Source organism: Sus scrofa, chromosome 2 (genome assembly GCF_000003025.6).
Source record: "Sus scrofa isolate TJ Tabasco breed Duroc chromosome 2, Sscrofa11.1, whole genome shotgun sequence".
In the NCBI taxonomy this organism is placed as follows: domain Eukaryota; kingdom Metazoa; phylum Chordata; class Mammalia; order Artiodactyla; family Suidae; genus Sus; species Sus scrofa.
This window is the reverse complement of record NC_010444.4, coordinates 114,211,628-114,217,627: the sequence shown is the minus strand read 5'-3', so window position 1 is coordinate 114,217,627 and position 6,000 is coordinate 114,211,628.

The following is a 6,000-nucleotide window of genomic DNA, read 5'->3' as shown; positions in this document are numbered from 1 at the left end:
GGTATTGACTTTCTGAGAAGATTTTTATTTATATATATATATATTTTTAACTTTGAAATAACTATAAATTTACAAGAGGTTACCAGGAAATGTACAGGGAAATCATGAATATGTTTCCCCAGCCTTCCTCATGATTTCAACATTGGTGAAGTCCATAGTGTTTATCAGATTTCACCAGTCATCTATACCCATGTTCATGCAGCTCTGTGCAACTTTATCAAGCGTGTAGCCTTGTGTAACCACCACTGTAATTATAATAGTGAACTTTGCTATCAACACAAGGCTCCCTTATGTTTTCCCTTTATAGCCATGCCCATCCTCTCTCTCTACCTCTAGCTCCTGGCAGTCACTAATCTGTTCTCCATCTCTGTGACGTTATGTAATGAACGCTACACAAATGAAATCCTTCAGGGTGTATCCTTTGAAGACTGACTTTTTTCACTCAGCATAATTTTCTTGAGGTTCAAGTTGAGTATGTCAGTAGTTCAATCCTTTTTTATTGCTGAGTAGTAGTTCGCAGTGTGGATATACCACACATTTTCCTATTGAAGAACATTTGGGTAGTTTCCAGTTTGGGGCTGTTATGAAAAAAGCTGCTATCAAATTAACTGCACATGGTTAAAAGTTATTTTATTTTTATTTATATGGCTGCATCTGTGGCATATGGAAGTTCCTGGGTTAGGAGTTGAACTGGAACTGCTGCTGAGGCCTATGCCACAGCCACAGCAACACTGGATCTGAGCTGCATCTGCAATCTGTGTGGCAGCTTTGTGGCAATGCTGGATCCTTAACCCACTGAGCCAGGCTGGGGATCAGTCCTGCATCCTCATAGACACTATGTCAGGTTTTTAACCTGCTGAGCCACAGCAGGAACTCCTAAAATTATTTGAAATACTTCTCTGATTTTGCAAGGTTTAAAGTACATGGTTTTAAAGATGTAATAGCATATCTTGCTAACATACTTCTAACTTCTCTTTCCTAAGCCTAGGAACTTCATCTCTGACTTTCTAACAGCCTCTGGTGAACTGAATCAAATTAAAAGCTATCATTATTAATTTCCTCCAGCCTCACTTAAAATAGTAAAATAATAATTAAAAAACCCCAAACTAACAAAAAACAAACCAAAACAAACAAAAAAAGCTCCTATGAACATGTATGGAAAAGTTTATGCATGAAATAAGCCTCTCGGTTCTCCGGGTTAAAATTCCGTGAGCAGATTTTAAACTACTGACTTCAATTCTTTAGTGGTTATAAAACTATCTGAATGCCTATTTTTTTTCTTGAGTAAGTTTTGGCAAGTTTTATTGTTTCTAAATATATAAATAAATTAATTTTTAGTTTAATTTTTGTTTGTTTTCAAGTTTATTATCAAAGAGTTCATAATATTCATTTACTACCTTTTTAATCGCTGCTGTTTTGTAGCTATTTAATCAATTTTTTTTCATTTCTAAGATAATTATTCTTATATTTCTTGGTGAATCTCATTAAAAAACCAACTCTTGACTTTGTTTTTCTATATAAAGCAGTATATCAAACATGCCAATTTAGGGAAAGAAATTAAAAAGAATTTTTTTGTTTTTTGTCTTCCATTGTTCCTTTAAAATTTGTCCACTTAGAGAAAGTCTTCCACTTCCCCTGGATGGAAATTCACAGAAGCCTCATAACTCAGGGTGTCATACCTGTGGCACTATTAACATATTGGGCCAGAGAGTTCTTTAGTATGAAGGTCTGTCCTGTGCACTGCATGATGGTTAGCAGCACCTTGGCCTCCACCTACTAGATGCCAGTAACAAAGTTGTGACAAACCAAAAACATCTACAGACACTGTTAAATATCCGTTGGGGGACAAAATTGCTTTCAGTTGAAAGCTGCTGCCATGACTTTTATGTTCAATCTTAGAAACATAAAATTCTAGGTGTTCCCATTGTGGCTCAGCAGTAATGAACCAGTAAACATAAAATTCTAGGAGTTCCCATTGTGGCTCAGCAGTAATTAACCTGACTAGTAATGAACCTGAATCCATGAGGACACCCCTGGCCTCACTCAGTAGGTTAAGGAGCTGGCATTGCCATGAGCTGTTTTGTGAAGTTTAGATATTTGGTTTCCTCTCTTTCTCTGCTCTTTGTAAATAGATTTTGATTCTATTCATAATTTTTCTCTTTTACTTTATGTTTAACTTTGTAGATAGCTTTTCTTTTCTTCCCTAATTAGTACTTGAGGAATATACTTTAATATACACTAATAATTAATTTCAGGTAACATCTGCTTTGGTGTAAGAAACTGGGAGGGTATCCTGATAAAGGACTGATTTCAAACCAAAAAGTGGGCAAAAGGAAGGAAAGAAGGGAGGCTGGGAGAGAAGAGTGAGCGAACCTCCAGATAATCTTGTGAACCTGCTGGTTCCCCACTTCTAGGTTTCTAAATGCATCAGAGGACATAGAAGAGAGGCTGGATTTAGTTTGATACAAAAGGAAATTGAGGAGTTCACTTGGCAGGGGCAGATGGCTGCCTGTCCCTTAACTTGATTGGGATTTAACAGTAATGGTTCAGCCATAGCTGAGATGGTCTTGTCTCTGTGTGTATAGTCACTGGAAGACTAGTGAAGTGTACAGGTGGAAGAAAAAAGGCCTGGTTCTGGATATTTGGCTGCTGCAGCAGTAGCTTCATTGAAGGATTCCTCCCACTTCCGCACTCATTTTCACCGGGCACATATGTGTTTCTTCCAATCCGGGTATGCACTTTTTTTTTTTTTTTTTTTAAGGGCCGCACCCATGGCATATGGGGGTTCTCCGGCTAGGGGTCCAATTGGAGCTGTAGCCACTGACTACGCCACAGCCACAGCAACAGCAGATTCCAGCCACATCTGCAAACCCACACCACAGCAATGCCAGATCCTTAACCCACTGAGCGAGGCCAGGGATGGAACCTGTGTCCTCGTGGATGCTAATCAGATTCATTTCCACTGAGCCACAATGGGAACATCAGCCCTGCTATGTTTTATTACCATGTCGTATCCATCATACTGATTCCTTGCATTTGGCACAGGGACAAGAGGATTGTGGGCAGAGGGAAGGCTTCTAGGGACTACTTGGAAAAGCAACTTGGGATAAAAACCCAACAGGCTTAAATTATTCATTGGCACTTACCCAGATCTGGAAGGAAATATTTGGTCAGGTGTGTCTGCAAAAAAAGGAACAACTCTCCTGAATATGGAATAAGACCAAGCCCTAATGAAAGATGGGAGGAGGCCAGAAGAGAATAGCTTCTAAGGTTGTCAATACCTCAGCTTCCTGTGACATTTATTTTTCTATTAAATCTTGGCATTTATATTGCTGTGATAGATCAATTAGCCTCTCACAATGTTCTAGTCCATTGACCTTATCATTTAACTATCCTATGGTGCCACTATCACCACAGGGAGACTGCAAAAGAAACATTTATAATTTCGAATTACCTAGGTCCAGAGCTGGGGAGACATTAAAAGGCTTAGTTTGGATAATCAGCCCATTAGATGACTGAACCTTTAGGGAGTTTTCCTTTTTCTCATCACTCTTGAATTCTGACAGCTGTACAGTAAAAGCAAGAGCACAGAGCCCATCCTACTGAGCACTGGTGTTCAGGGATTCTCAAATGACCCCAAGAAGACTTGGGAGGTTACAGAATCTCAAAGCCAGAAGGGGCCTTACCTTAGAGATCATCTTATCAGCTGAGATCCTTGGCTACAGCTAACAGAATTGCTCAATAGATATCTGTGTAAAAGGGATTAGCTGGAAGGTCATAAGGAGGCTCCAGGTCAAGAGGTGGCCAGAGGAGAATGAAGCTTGGGAATGGAAGGAAACCAGGGGTGCACTAGGGGCCGGAGCAATGGAACAGCAGTACTTTCTGTCCCTTCTTGTCCTTCAAGACTCAGTCCTGGGAGAAAGGATCCAACTGGGTAAAACCAGAAAGAGGTGGATCAATCCTTTGGCTTCCATAGTGGGAAGGCACCACCAGGACCACACCAAATCTGAGGAGGGAATCAGGATGCTTTTAGGAAGGAGGGATGACTGATGAGAAGAAAAAAAAAAATGTTTAACTAGGCAATTATTTTCTCCAGCCTGTTTTATAGGTGAGGAAACTATGGTGCCCTCGATAACAGTGTGGCTTTTTCAAGTTTACAAACTAGTGAGAGTCTAACCAGGGGTGAGAAGGTGGGTTTCCTAGCTCCAAGCTTGGTGCTCATCTTGAGAGCAGATGCCTTTGGAAGTAGCACCCGACTCAGTTGCAGTCATGAGTTTGGTCTAAGTATGTTGGTCATTCCAGTCGCAGCAGATTTGGGGAGTTAAAAATCCACTTCATTTAGACTCAGCTTTTAATGAAGGACAATTATTAATGATTTTGGTTAATAGGAACTATTTCCTACATCTGTTTTTTTTTTTTTTTTCTTCAAGCAACATCACTACCCTACCTGAAGAAACCACTAGCTGGGGGGGGGGGGGATGTGGAATGAAGTAGAGGACTTTAAATGTCATGAGAGAATTTCAGAGATGCTGTTCATCCATCCTGGGGAGTGGGGCTTTAATCTAACAGCCAGCCTTCCTTGGTAATGGACGTGCCTGGTCCGAGTCAACTGAAGTCAGTAGAAGCACAGGTTGCCTGGGGATGCTGTGTGGGAAATCAAGGCTGCCTGAGATGAAGAGGCGATCTCAGGCGGTTAAGAGCTATGGTGATTGGATTCACCATGGGACAGAAACATCCAGCTCTGGTCAGTGAGAGGGCTGCAGAGGCAGGAAGGTGGAAGAGGGTTGTATGGATTTACTTTGCCTGTCCCAAGAAGCTGCCCTATAGACAGGAAACATATGTTTTTGAGAGGGGAGCAGTTGACTCTTCTAATCCAAGATCAGGGATGGGGAGAGGGCTTGGTTTAACGCAGGGGAACCTGTAAATAATAACATGCTGTTTAGAAAGGCTATGGATTTGCTGACTCAAAGGTCAACAGAAATCCATTATCTTGGCTCTATTACCAGCTCGGCCCTACCCATGAGCCAGGCAAAGAGGCACGCTTGCAACTGCCGTGTGGTAGCAGCTTCCAGCTTCTCTTTCCAGACATCCCTCTCAGCCACCTTTCTCCCTTAAGTCCTTTTGTTCTGTCTAAACAAATCCTGTTATGAAACAACAACAGCAGAAACCCTGGCAAATATCTAGTCCACACAGAGAAATGGGACTTGAACTACATTTCAGTTTTGATTTCTAAACAGAGGGAGCAGTGATTGGGCTATAAGCAATACACACCCATTATCATCAGAACTCATAAGCTTAATTACAGAGAAACTGAAAGCTAATAATTTTTTATGCACCATTACATCCCTAGGAGACCAGTTACCATGGAAATCTCTCCTTCCTTTTCTTGTGCTTAGAGAATATTTATATGGAAAAGGAAGAGAAGTATAAACACGATGGAAAGATTAAACAAGACGGCACAGTTTGTTACAAATATTTTACATTTATTATTATAAGAATACAGTAAAAAAAAAAAAAAAAAAGAGGCCCACAGACCTATGAGTGGTAAGTGGTCTATTGGAAAAGAAAAAAAGGCTATTCAAAAATGGTCTATGTTTACAAAAATGTTGAAATCATGTTTTAAAAAAGTAGAAAACACTTTAAAAACATCCTACAATGTTAGCCCAAGTTCAAAGTGTATTTCTTCTTAATGTAAAACTAACAAATAAATAAGTGTTAAATACAGATCCGAGTTAAAAATGATAAAAGATAGACAACTAACTGCTTATATATATTTAGCTCTCATTCATTGTCAGACTTGTTTACAAAGCCAGAAAAACTCACCACAGGCCTTGCTGGTGTGTTTGATACTTGAGCTTTTTATAAGAAGCACCCTATTTCCAGTGTTTCTTTTATCCACTTCACAAATACATTATTTTAAAATAACAACAGAAGATTAAAGGTGCTTTAACCCAACAACATTGGCACCCAAAGGAAACTGTAAACCACAGGAGTGTTTTG